Source organism: Triturus cristatus, chromosome 2_2 (assembly GCF_964204655.1).
Source record: "Triturus cristatus chromosome 2_2, aTriCri1.1, whole genome shotgun sequence".
NCBI classification, from domain to species: Eukaryota; Metazoa; Chordata; class Amphibia; order Caudata; family Salamandridae; genus Triturus; species Triturus cristatus.
In genome coordinates, this window is record NC_140582.1 from 928,148,905 (window position 1) to 928,162,525 (window position 13,621).

The window sequence follows — 13,621 nt, forward strand, 5'->3', positions numbered from 1 at the left end:
ACCACAACCAAGATAGTACAAAAACAATATATGTTATACCTAAAGACACACACAATTGTACAAAATTGATGCTTTTGGTACAAAAAATAAAAGACATAAAACCTGTAAACAATTATAAAATAGGAGGAACAATTACAGACACCCAAATTTGTGTCTTGGATGTGTGGATTTGTGATTACGGTAAACAGAGACAATGTGACAGTACACCCTAGTTACTTGAAGTTCTGTTCCGAAACAAATTCCACCCAACAACCTATGCGCCACTGAGACAGACAAGCTTTTGCCTAGGCAGCCCTGAGCCCTCATGTGTGGCCCATTCCACGCACATGCATGTATTTGACAGGAGTCCAGGAGGTACTCAACCAATTTTAGGCTGGTCAACAGGCCATCCAGTATGTCATGTCGAGGGGTTTGCAGTGATCCAGCAGGGCTTTGATGACCTGTATGATGGCCTAGTTGACCAGCAGTGGGATAGTATTTGATTGTTTCTCTCTTGGACTGCCACCTTGTCCACTCCCTGTGTACCCACCACCTCCCCACTCGCTGTCATTGTCAGTTCGTCCATCACCCCATGCCCTTGTTACATCCACCGTAACCCACTGCTTGGGTGCTGCCTGTTCCTCCCCCACCCACCACCATACGTGTGCCTGAGGAAGTGGCTCAGAGGATCATGATATCTGGCATGAAAGACGGTCAGGAGCTTGGGCTTCCAACCTCTGACAGTCCCAGTCAGGGCTATGATTTTCTAATTCTGTTGGCCCTTTTAAGACTTCTTATTTACATTGATTTGATTTCAAACATTTGGACTTGTGTTTAGACTATAATTTGGACCTTTGACTTTTGTTACTTTAGGCCCTTGTACATAGCCTTTACCTTTGCATCCAACACTTTGCCCACATCCTCCACGTTTAGCTTCTCTATCGGCAGCCAGGGACTATTTTACAATATTTGTCCCCTCGATTGAAATTTTCAACAATCCCCTATCACTTGTCACAGACCCCATGGTTCTAGAGTATACAATCTAATACCTTTTTTACATAAAAAAACCCAAAATCTATTTATAAATATAACTCAAGCCTGTTTTAATTGTGGCATTCTGTGAGAGCATGCCTGTTGATGCATGTGTGTGTGATGCCCTGAAGGAACTTAGCACATGATGATGACTTGGCCACTCATTACATTACAGTTGTAATATCCTCCCGTCTTTAGACCATATACATGAAAAAAAAACACAGCAGAAAGTTGTGTGCAAATAGTTCATATTTTATAAGTGTAAGTGCAGAAAGTATCAAAGGTTTACAGTGGTCAGGTCAGTTATCAAACATAAGATAGTGACATATGAATATGAGTGAGAGAATGAATGGTGACTGCAGTATTTATGGGGATGAGGGTTGCTGTTCACGTCTACAAATCCTCGAGGGGCAGAGAGGGATATTCTGGTCCAGCAGGCGTCCTCCCTATATCAACTAACTCAAACAAAAAGACATGCCATTGGGTAGCATAGACGGGAAAACAGCCCATATTATGGTCCTAAGCCTGCTCTGGTCATCAAAGGCAGCTCCTTTTCGGAGCACAAGCCCTCACCCACCAATGGTGGTGTGCTTCATCATCAGGCTGTGCTCCTTGTTGGACTAGCGCTGCAATGCCCAGCTGGCACCTCGAGGGGGCACTTTGCCGGAGATCTTTTAGAATTGCTTCTAGACAGGAACATCAGCTTAGGTGAGCTATGAGTCTTAAAACAAATGTAGATTGGTACTGTACTGTTGGGATCGCCTCTTTTCTAGTTTTATTTGTGTGGTCTCTTGCTAGATTTAATACCACAAAGTAGATCTGAGGAACAATTATTGCACCTCCATCATTATAACAACGGTCAACATGTTTCACGCTTAATCTGTCTCTAAGCGGCCCAATGGCATTTCATCAGGACCTGCTTATAACCAAATCTAACCAAGTAGGCACCAGGAAGTCTGTGAGTGAAATGTTCCTACCTACATTGGGAACAATTCGGATGTAAAAACGTACACCCTAACGATGGACGTGTTTATGATTGCACCGCATTGACGACCTGCAAATTAAAACAGACAAACACCAACATTCTAAAGTCACGTTACAAATATACACGGAAAACTGCTTGGCTGGTGTTTCATGCTTATCGCAAACTTGTCACCCCATTCTCAAGTCGTTTCCACATACCAGGTGAATTCATTCATTGTATTTGTGAAAAGCATCATACATCATGCAATATCAAATTCATTTGTACATTCAGTTCATATTTACATTAGAAAAAATATCCAACGTGACTGGTAAATTCGTATCAATGTCAGGTAATCTCACCCTAATTAGGAAGTAAAAGGGCCCCTTGGGAATGGCAGGATCTTCGACTACCCACTGGTCAAGATATATAGGCATATTTCTATGGAGGACACAGCTGCAACAGGTATTCTGACCCTCGTCCCCCATCCCAGACAGAGTTGGGGACACTTACTTGACCTTCCAATAGTCTTCAAATGCCATGTAGCTCACACAGGCCCCTAGGGCATGTATGTGCTTTACATGTGCGCATTTTGTTTGGGGTGCTTCAGGGGGTCCTAGACCCAGGGCCACCTTTGGTTTTGCATTTCCTAATTTACAATTATCAATTAGATATTGCAAAACCATCCGTAGCTATGGGCCTTTAGGCATTTCCTAATAGCGATTCCCTGCAATTGCGACTCTGTAGGAATCGCTATTAGGAAATCGTTATTTATTTACATACCATTTTGCATTCCCTAAATAGCGATTACCTAAAATTCACTATTTAGGGAATGCAAAATGGAACTATAATACATGTGGCCCTTAGTCCTCTGATTACCCCTTCACACGTGCAGCTTGGTGTCACGCGTCTCGCACATGGTTAGGACATCTATATCGAAAATATCACAGGATGTTGTTGGGTGCCATATTGGTAGGGGTGGGTCCACTGTAGGACTCTAGATTCCTCAGTATATATTATATGCTCATATTATATTGATAGTCAATTATCTTTAAAGGAATTTAAAATGATGGATTTTATCATAATTACTTCCTTCCTATGAAGAAATGGGGAACTACTATAGTCGATGACTAGTTTTTGTGGAGATGTTGGGATACTTTCTAAAAACAAGGGAGGCATCCTGAATGCAGTATGTTCCATTAGGACTAATAACATTCTCAGATCATTTAGAATAGGTTTGAAAATTGTGAGAATATACACTCTACTGAGATAAGAATTGCTTAATTCGGAGATCATAAACAGATTTTGATATTTTTTATTGTTGTTTACTAAATCTTCTTTATTATTGTTTTTACCCTCACTGTTTGGGTATTAATGCTCCAAATATTCAAAGTGGCCTGAGTCCTGTCCCCTTATCCCTGGAACTCTAACGTGCTGTTAATAGGGACCAATGTATATCATCATTCAATCCTTTTAAGTGTGTTTCCAGTCTACCTACTCATCTCGGCTCTTTTCATAAAAGGAGTTTCGAGTGTCCCAGGTTTCTGCTACTGTCTCAAGTATCTCCAACCTCAAGTCATTGGGTCCAGGTTCTTTTTTCAATGAAATGGGTTGAAATTTTTGCTAAGATTCTTTGGCACCCAATGGTGCTCCTGTGTTCATTAATGCATGTGCGCACAAGTCATGTGGTCATACACAAGCTCTAACCCACAGGGGCATACAATCATATAGACACTGTTTTTGGCGTTGCAGTTAGTATGTTTGTAAAAAAGCCATTTGATATCCAGATCCATCTCTAGTTCATTAGGACATAGAGTTAAAATACATACATTGCCGTGGCCACATGAATGGTGTGCTTCAACGTAGGGTTATACTGTTATCTGTCTGTGATCTCCTGGTCCCTCAAGTTCGATGACCATTTAAATAAGAATAGTTTTCATCATTTGTAGACCTCCTGTGTTTAGAATCTTCCATCTTCTGCTGATAATTCCTTTTAATCTCATTTGATTGTGGGGAAGATGTATTTACACGAGTCAATTTTGGAGGATCCACTGCATTTTTTGGTTCTAGTAGTGATTCCCTGTTATTATTCCTTGCTCTCTTCCTAGCTCTCTAGGTGTTCGACTCTAGATAGTCCCTTTGAGGTGATTTTGTGGTGAGTTTGTCAGCTCTTCACACCCTCAGAATGGATGTTGACTTACCATGCTACACAACAGTTGGTAGTTGGTGACTACCAATTCCTGAGGTAGCTAACTTTAACTTGCAGCTTGAGGCAGGCCCCTTTGAGTGATGGCCTGTATGAACCACATGGCCTCAGCATTCTGCCTTGCAGCTTCCTCCTTCAACACCCATAGATGCTCCTGGAGCATCTTAATAAGGTCCTGGGGGGGGTTCTGTGTAGTTTCTCCAAGACCAGGGTTTGTTTCCTTCTCATACTTGGGTGATTTTGCTGGTGGGTGGCAATGTTCTCCAGGTAGGTAGAGAAGCTGCGCATGAACCCCGCTATTTCTTGGATCTCAGATGTCTTCAAGGACTGCTTTTCAAAGGGCCGCTTTTGCTCATACCACCCCTCCCCCCGCTTGCTTGGCCATATGGCCCAGCCATCTTTCTCTTCCCCTTGGGATAGAGATGTTTCAGTTGGAGAGACACTACCTCACCTGGGGATTCCTCTCTATGCAAAGTTGGAAAGAAGATCAGAGATGCACATGGTTGGAAAGCTGGAAGAGTGGAGTCAACTGGGGTATGGGTACCTGGAGAGTGGGTGGAGGAGAGTCCTGTATAATTGAAATTAGCATCCATTGCCTTTTTTCTTTTTCCTAGGGACTTGAAATCTGGAACACTGCTGAAAGACTACTTGCCAGCAGTGAGGTGATATATAAACTGTCAACATCTGTGAAGTCAATTATCTCCACTATAAATCTGTGGGGGTCGCTGAGACAGCAACTTGTTGGAGCAGCAGGGTTTTTCTCCTGATTGCATGCCATTCCCCACTTGTGGATGGAATGGCACAATCATCAAGTTCATAGTCCACAGGTGATGCAATGGAAGAGAAATCGCAGTTAGAACATGGAAATTTGAAAATGTAGAGAAGCATACTGCTTCAGAGAGCAAGACATTTTGTACTGTAACTTAGTGACACAGATGACACTTCAACATAGACCGATGAGACATACCATTGGCATATATGGGTAGCCGGTGTTTGGTATGGACCCATGGACACGAGATAGCATTGCGTCTTACCTGGCAGTGCCATTTAACTTGCTGTCTGAATGGAGTCTGCTGAGTAACACTGTCTGAATGTGGCAGCAGACATATGTTCCTTGATGAAGAAGTTTTAGAAAGTATTGTGAGAGACTTCGGAGTTATGTCAGTGTGACTGAGGACAACTGTGAGATGTGTAATAATTTCTGTGGATGTTGATAAATGGGCATATAGCATATTCCGGTTACATGGAATGCATGAATATTGGACAGACATTTGTTTGAGATGACAAAGGGGATTATTAAATAATGGGTTAGTGAAATGCAAAATGATGGGCACTGTAGATGGTCCAGAGTCACACACATATCTGACCGAGCAAATCGCCACGATGCTGCTTGAAGGATGTTCCCTGGTGCCAGGGATGCTGTGCCACTGTAGCTGTGGAGAGTGTCACAAAAGTGACATAAAACACATAGTAGGTCGGTGTGAGAACGTGTTAGTGTTTCATAGACAATGAATATCCACAGAGTTGTGCACCGGATGACAGCTATATGAACACAGGGTCACTTTAGGCATACATTCATGTAATATGCGACGGTGGTTGGTACTGTGACATATGACCTATGATTGCCTGCAATGGGGAAATGGGTGGATTTAGAGGGTGACTGTAGATATTAACATATGCTTACCAAGGAAATAGCAATAGTCATGGATACATGTGATGTGCTATGTACATGAACAGCAGGACTGTTACTTCACCCTTCTTACCTGTTGGTGAGGCATGCTGAGCATGTCATAAATTCACAGTTACACTATCCTTATATTTGTTTAGAGGGAGAAATGTATAGACTATTACCAAATAAATGGATGCTGACTTACCATGCTTTGTCATTCTTCTGTTGTCAGAGGCCAGTCTACATGGCAGCACATGCAGTGCAGCAGCAATAAAGGTGGTAGCAACTAGCAAAGGGACTGGCAACACTCTTAATGTTATGTATGTTTCTGTTGGACATGTTCTGCATATTGCAGATTCATATGTTGCATGTGTTTGTTGCATATATGTACAAAACAAAAAAATAAAACATATTGTACTCTTACCAACACCAGACCTATTAGCTTTGTCAATGCTTTATTTAATTTAGTATGTCTCATATTAACTATTTTTTACAACTGGAATGAGGGCCAAAAGGAACATTTAGGATTACTTTTGCCGGGCTATTCACAAAGGTAAATTAAACTTGTGAGTAACTTACATGTGTAAGTTTACTTTTACACTTTTGGCTATTCATCAATTACGAATGTAAAGTTACACAAAAGTGTAAATTTATACATCTACACACCCTGAAGCAGGGGGTGGAACTTAATTTATGAGTGTAAGTTACTGCAGCCAAAAAGGAGCAGCAGTAGGTACAGCACCCTACATGGCCAACCTCTGATACTGATACTACAACAGCTTTTCATAGAAAATAATAGTCAGGGACTTCCAATAGAACCCCATATGAAATAGTGTTAAAGTAAGTAATATATTACAAATGTTTAAAAATATAAATACATTTAATTCAATGTTTAAAAACAATCAACTACAAAACCATTTAAAGGTTGAATTTTTAACATATTTTAATGACCTTGTTTAAACTTAAAAAAATAACATAACATAAATGTGTATTAAAATACAATGTAACTACTTTTAGGTAATTCTCTGCACCACTTTTAATAATTATTACTGCTTAATAGAAAATATATATGTTTTTATTTTAGGTGGCATTTTTTTAAATTTAAATTTCTGATTTGTTTTTATTTCATTTAATATATTTAAAATAAACATTTTATTCAAAATTAAGTTAATAGTGTTGTACCATTTTTTATTTTGTTCTACATTTAAAATACACATATAAAATGAATTTACATCATTATTTAACATAAAAATATTTGTAATAAATGTTTTAAGGTTTTATACACTTGTTATAGTTTCCCCATACTACACCATTAAAAGATATCCACCACCATTATTACATTAATTTTTTTATTAAAAAAAGTAATGAAAATATTTTAAAATTAAATAATATATTTGTTTCATTTTTAGATTTTGTTAACATTAAATTAAACGTATTTATATTTTAAATCCATCACATCATTTCATATGAGGTTTTATTTTGAGTCCTTACCTTCTATGGGTATATTGCAGTACCATAGGCCATGTGCGGTCCTGAACTTACTCCAGGAGTGAGCACAAAGCACAGCTGTTCACTGATTCTGCAAAGTAACAACCAGGAGTCTAGATAAAAATGATGTAAAAGCCTGAGTGTCAACAGTATTTCAACATTTACACTTCAATTGAACAAGATGGACAGTGATAAGGCTGCAGTTGACCCCGTACAATTCCTAATTTTAAAGGAAGCGCTTTTTCATCTACTTAGTCTTGCCCTGGTGTTGGCTAATCCACGGTATATGTCCTTATATGTCCTTATATAGCCAGGGAACCATCAGACCCTTGGTCTTACAATGTCCCTTATGTGCTTTAAATCTTTACAAATGCCTAGATGATGACTTGCGTATGTAAACGAAACGCTGTAGACACTGAGGGGCATATTCACAAGGACTTATCTCCAATTTATCTCCACCTTAACGCATTAAAAGTGGAGATAGACCTAACACCCCATTCACAAGCTGGTGCAAACTGCAGACATCGCCAGCATTCCTGCGATAACTGCCCCAAAATTTATCTCCACGGTGGACACGGAGATGCAGAGTAGGCGTTCCTGTGCAAAAACACACGAAAAAACCACAACACCACTTTCACAACGAACTGCCAGATCCGCGAAGCGAACCAAAAACAGGCGATAAGCAGCGGTAGCCGCAGGTATTTAACACCTGCCTCAAGCAGGTGTAAAGACGGACGACTAACTGCAGTAGGCAACGGAGCCCCGAACACAGCCACACCTGAAGAACAAATGACAACATGGAGCTACTCGTCATGCAGCTCGGAGCCCCAACAGGGCCACAACACCCACCACCCCCAGGACCGCCACCACCCCCGGGACCCGGACCCGCCCTCCCGGACCCTTACAGAGGCAGCGCAGAGTAAGACGGCGGACCTACCGAAAATGCACCACTCTCACGGACCTAACACCTGAGGAAGTCATTGCCCACTACAGGCTCAAAAGGACAACCATCCTCCGCATCATGACCCACATCGCCCACGGGCTGACGGTCCCAACACAGTGGAGAACCAACATCCCTCCGCAGACAAAGCTGCTGGCTGTGATGCACCTGTTGGCCTCTGGTACCTTCCAACCAACAACTGCCAGAGTAGGAGGGGTCTCACAGCCAGCTCTATCAAAGTTCATCACACCTGTCCTGGATGCCATCCTCAGCTTCATACCCCAGTACCTTCACTTCCCCAACACTCTGCAGGAACAGCTGGAGACAAAGCAAGGCTTCTATGCCATAGCCGGATTCCTGGCCGTGTTGGGGGCAATCGACTGCACACATGTCCCACTTGTGCCCCCTGCGGATACTGCAAACCACTACCACAACAGAAAGCACACGCATTCCATCAATGTGCAGGAAATAGTGGACCACCGGGAACTCTTCACCAATGTCGTCGCAAACTACCCAGGCAGTGTGCATGATTCCTTCATCTTCTGACAGTCCATCATCAACCAGCGCTTCCAGGATGGCACATATGGAACTGGACTGCTCGTTGGTAAGTGCTAGATCAACACATCACACACCCCAAACCCACCACCACCCAACGCACAACTGTGGGAATGCACACGTGACCAAACAAATATACAACATGTCAAACTACACAACCACCTACCAGACTCGACAACACCACTCCATGGTCATCCTGGGCTACCCCTGCACCCAATACAGACATATTATGGCACCACAGCCACACAACAGCTGAACGTGTGGAGATGCGGAATGCAGCCATGTGCGAGGATGCAAGTGACCCGTGAATGGGAATGTACACAACGAGAAGTGAAGCGTGGATGTGCAGAACAGACATGGGTATGCAAACCACAGACATGTCCGTGCAGACCACAACTGCTGGTGACTGGAGAGTAGTGAGCAATGGACGCAACCATGTCACCCCAGGCCATGGGTCAGATAGCGGAAGTGTCGCACGCTGCGTCCCCCCTGTGTGCGTGAGCATAGTGGCTTGGCCCTGAGTATGCCAGGGCTGCGCAGGGGTGTGGTCAAAAACCCCGTTGCGCAGAGCATGGTTCACTCCTGGGAAGGCCAATGTCACTGACAGTGCGGCGCTGCGCGGCCTGGCATGAGGCCGATGCCGTGAGAAGTGGGGCCTGCAACCCTGTGCTCCTGCTGCACTCCAGGACACTGATGCACAGACCAGGCCTGCCCGCCCCAGCGCACCAGGGCCGCACTGCTCACCTGCCGACACCGTCGTGTATCAAAGAGGGCCCACCACGTGCCGGTGCAAGCTCCAAGTGCCAGTCCCACGACCTCAGCAGCCTCCGCAGACCATCGCTGGGGCCCCGACGCTGGCCCACATCACTCCTTACTTATTCACATGCTCCACCTGCGTCCTCTTCGGCGCAGTATTTTCCACATGTGGAACAGTGTCCTGAGTCCTGAATGGCCCAAAGTCAGTGGCAGCGGCCACAGCACCAGACTCCCTTCGATCAGTAAGGCATAATTCCACATCGCAGGCCTGCGACACGTGGTGCCACTAACCCTGTTCAACGCAAGCCAGCGACACGTGGTGCAACTAACCCTGTGCACCATGAGTGTCCGTCATCCTCTGGCGGAAAATCGTTGGTGTCTGAGCCTGTGGCCTGGGGGTTGTCATCAGCAACAGGCAGGCACGGACTCAGTGTCTGGCATGGGTCTGTGGCATTCATATCCACCCTGTTGCCGGACACAGCTGTCATGTGCCCTCTGCATCATGCCCCGGGGGTAGACCTCTAATTTTCCCCCGTGACACTCTGCAGAAGGCACCTATGACACATGCGAGGCCCTGCTCTGCCCTCATGACCCTACCCCAGTCTTCCGCAGGTCAGCGTCCTGTGGCGGTGGGCCCGTGTCGGCCGCTGTGCATCCGGGGCGCCTAGCCCTGTGCGACTCGAGTCCTTCCCCCTTGTTGTGCTGACATTGCATTTATGAGTGCCTGATGATTGTTGGAGTTGTTGCCAGCACCAGCTACTCCCTGAGGGCTGGCTTACACTCACCCCACACACAGCCAGCACAAGCATCACTGTATTAGTGGGCCTGCCATCACGTTCTTCCGAACCAAGTATTGACTCTTTTCTCCCAGGCACTGTCACAGGTGATCAAGGATATGCACTCTGCCCTTGGATGATGACACCCCCCCGAGACCCGGACACATCCACCCAGGGGCAGTACAATACAGCCCACATACGCACCAGGGGCATCGAAGGGGCGTTGAAGTCACGTTTCAGGTGCCTGGACGGCACAGGTGGAAAGCTCCTATACAGCCTGGATATCGTGTGCAAGATGATCGTTGCATGTTGTGTGTTGCACAATGTCGAGGTGCACTTATGCTTATGTGCGTATGCTGAACGGTGGGCGAGTCGCTCCTGCAGCTCTTATTTGTCTGCCACTGGTCTCTTTCATGCGGCGTGTTTGTCGGTTCTGTTCTTCCACGGTGCTTGGATGTTGTGGGGTACATGTTGTCCTCTGCAGTCGGTCAGGGTGCATCCGTGGTACTCCGCAGTTGATGTATTGTTTTCTGTGGCATTTTCCGTATGCTGTTCTTGTACTTTTTCTCACATTACACGTGAGGATTGCTGCCCACGTGCTGGTTGTCACTGTTTTCTTATCGAGCTTTGGCACGTCGCAGGTTTTTTTGTGTTGTGGTTTGTGTTTTTATCTCCATCGAGGTGGTTGTATCGCGGACATTGTCCGCGGTTTCGGCAGACTATCGCATGGTACTGCCTGGTTGTGAATTCCACGTTGATGCAGGGTTATTTTCCCGTGATAGGCTGCGATGTGTAAAGTTGCGTTAACATTTTTAGGTGATGTTTAGCACACGTTCTTGTGAATATGCCCCTGAGTCTTTTAGACCAGGTTCATTACTGTCTACTATAGAATGGGTGTGACTCTGCACTTTCAGTGTTTGTCAACCCGTTGCAGGCAAACTTAGTCACAGTGTGATCATTTTAATTTTTTTTACAGAAAACAAGTAGAGGTTCTGTTGGAGTCAATTGAGGTAAAAAGAATACTTAGAGAGGGTAAGCATAGTAGCTGCCATCATCCACAAAGACCATATATTCACTTCCATGTCTTCCCTAAATCTTCCCGCCGTAGATAACATGATCATTAAGCTCGACTCCAGTGCGGGGCCATTCATCTGCGTCTTGATATACAGACCTCCGCAACATATGCCATCATTCCCCCTCTCCCTGAGTGAGCAGTTGGCCAATATGGTCACAGACTATGCTAAAATACTCTTAATAGGTGACCTAATCTACTGGTACAACGACGAACTTGGCGGACCCCACGTCATTGAACTAACAGAACTACTATCTAACCTTAACTTCACCCACCATATTTCCTCAGCCACACATATCAAAGGCCATATTCTAGACCAGGCATGGACAACTAATCTCACGGTTTCTACAGCCACAATTTTACCATGTATCTGGTCCGATCACCATTTAATAAAATGTACAGTCTCACTTCCTATCTGTAGTAAGTCCCCCACGATCAAGGGGGGCTTGATCAGGAAATGGAGCGCCCTTAATAAACAGGACTTCTTGGATAGTCTTATCAGCACCAGCCCTGTATCCAACCCAGATGTGGATCTCTTTGAAGCCAACATCTCAGCATGGCTATTAGCAGCCAGCAACAAATATGCCCCGCAAAGACTATAAAAAAGCCATCATCTCAGCCAAAGCCACCTATTTCTCGGCAAGAATCACAGAGTCTAATAATAAATCAAAGGGTATCTTTGCCATAGTGAATGAGCTATCCAACGCTGAGATAATTCACCCTAAGCCCGTTGCGATCCAAGACCTGTGTGATTCCCTGAATAATTACTTTCTGGAAAAAATTGTCAACATCAAAGCCAGTATTCCTAGCTCGTGTCACAAGGAGGACTCCTCTGCCATGCGACGCAGAAGGACCGTCCTAAGAAATGAATGCGGCTTGATCGATCGAACCAGGAGCCTGTTTCAAAGACCTAATTTGTACCATACTGGATGATATCATCTCAAAAGACTTGCCCTTCACAAAAGTCCAGGACATCTCAACCATATAGTGCGGGGATACAGAAAAAATCATGTTATCTGTGCAAACTAATTATCTAACTAATAAGAGGCAAACATACTAGGGTACGATTCCTGGCTGGCACAAATACAGTGGACTGCAAGAAAAGAACATTTTGTGATCACCCTATTGGGATTCTCTCATCACACCTCCACTAGTGAGAGTAAGAATAGAAAGTGGATGGCCCTGAGGAAGGTGGACAATAACTAATTGAACCCACCGAAACGTACGTTGGCTATATACATCCCCAGCTGACGGCCACACCATGGATGGATAGATAGTACTTCTGCCATGTAGTGTTGTAGCACGTCTTTTCAAGCCTGGTGGTACTAGATATGGTGAAAGTGTATATGCAAGTTTAGTATGTATGATGGTAGAATGGAGTGAGAGGTGCGGTATGATTCGATTCTTTTTTATAATTGTTTGTTCTTTCTCTTGTTGGGGATAAGACAGAATTATTACATTAGTAAAAGTATATTTATGTACATTGTAATTTGAATCATGAAATATGTTGTTCACATGTTTGTTATGTTTTAATTGTATATATGTAAAAACATTGTCTTTTCACTATATTCATAAAAATGATGTATTACTATGGATTATATCTACTTAAAAAAAGTGCACTGTAAAGTAAAAATATTCATTTGATTAAAAAAGAAAAATATGTTCTGAACAAAATACCCAAATGGGAAACGAAATATGTTTTGAATAAAAGATTCTAATGAAATTTGGTAGCAGATTCTGATCTTTATAATTTAGGGAGCCTATTAGAGCTTGTGTTAGCCGCAATGAAACCATTATAGGTCATTGTGGGAGCATCTTGTTACTTTATGGACTCCTCTGCCATGAAATCTAACTCCTATACTCTAGATCATTTTCTCCTCATAGATGTCCAATCCCTCAAGGTGTTATTGTCCAGGGTGAAATCTGGCTCACCAAGGGACTGCTGTCCCCCACATATCCTAAAAAACGCTTTCTCTGTCCTTCCTCTCCCCATCCTGACCTTTCTAAATTAATCCCTATCTCAGGGCAGGGTCCCAAAAGCTTTCAAAGAAGCAGTCGTAGTCCCCTTCCTAAAGAAACCAGGTGCAGACCCCCAGAATCTTTCCAACTACAGGCCCATTTCCCTGCTCCCCTATTTTGCTAAGGTCCTTGAAGCTCATGCAGAAACTTGTCTGTCTAATTTTTTTG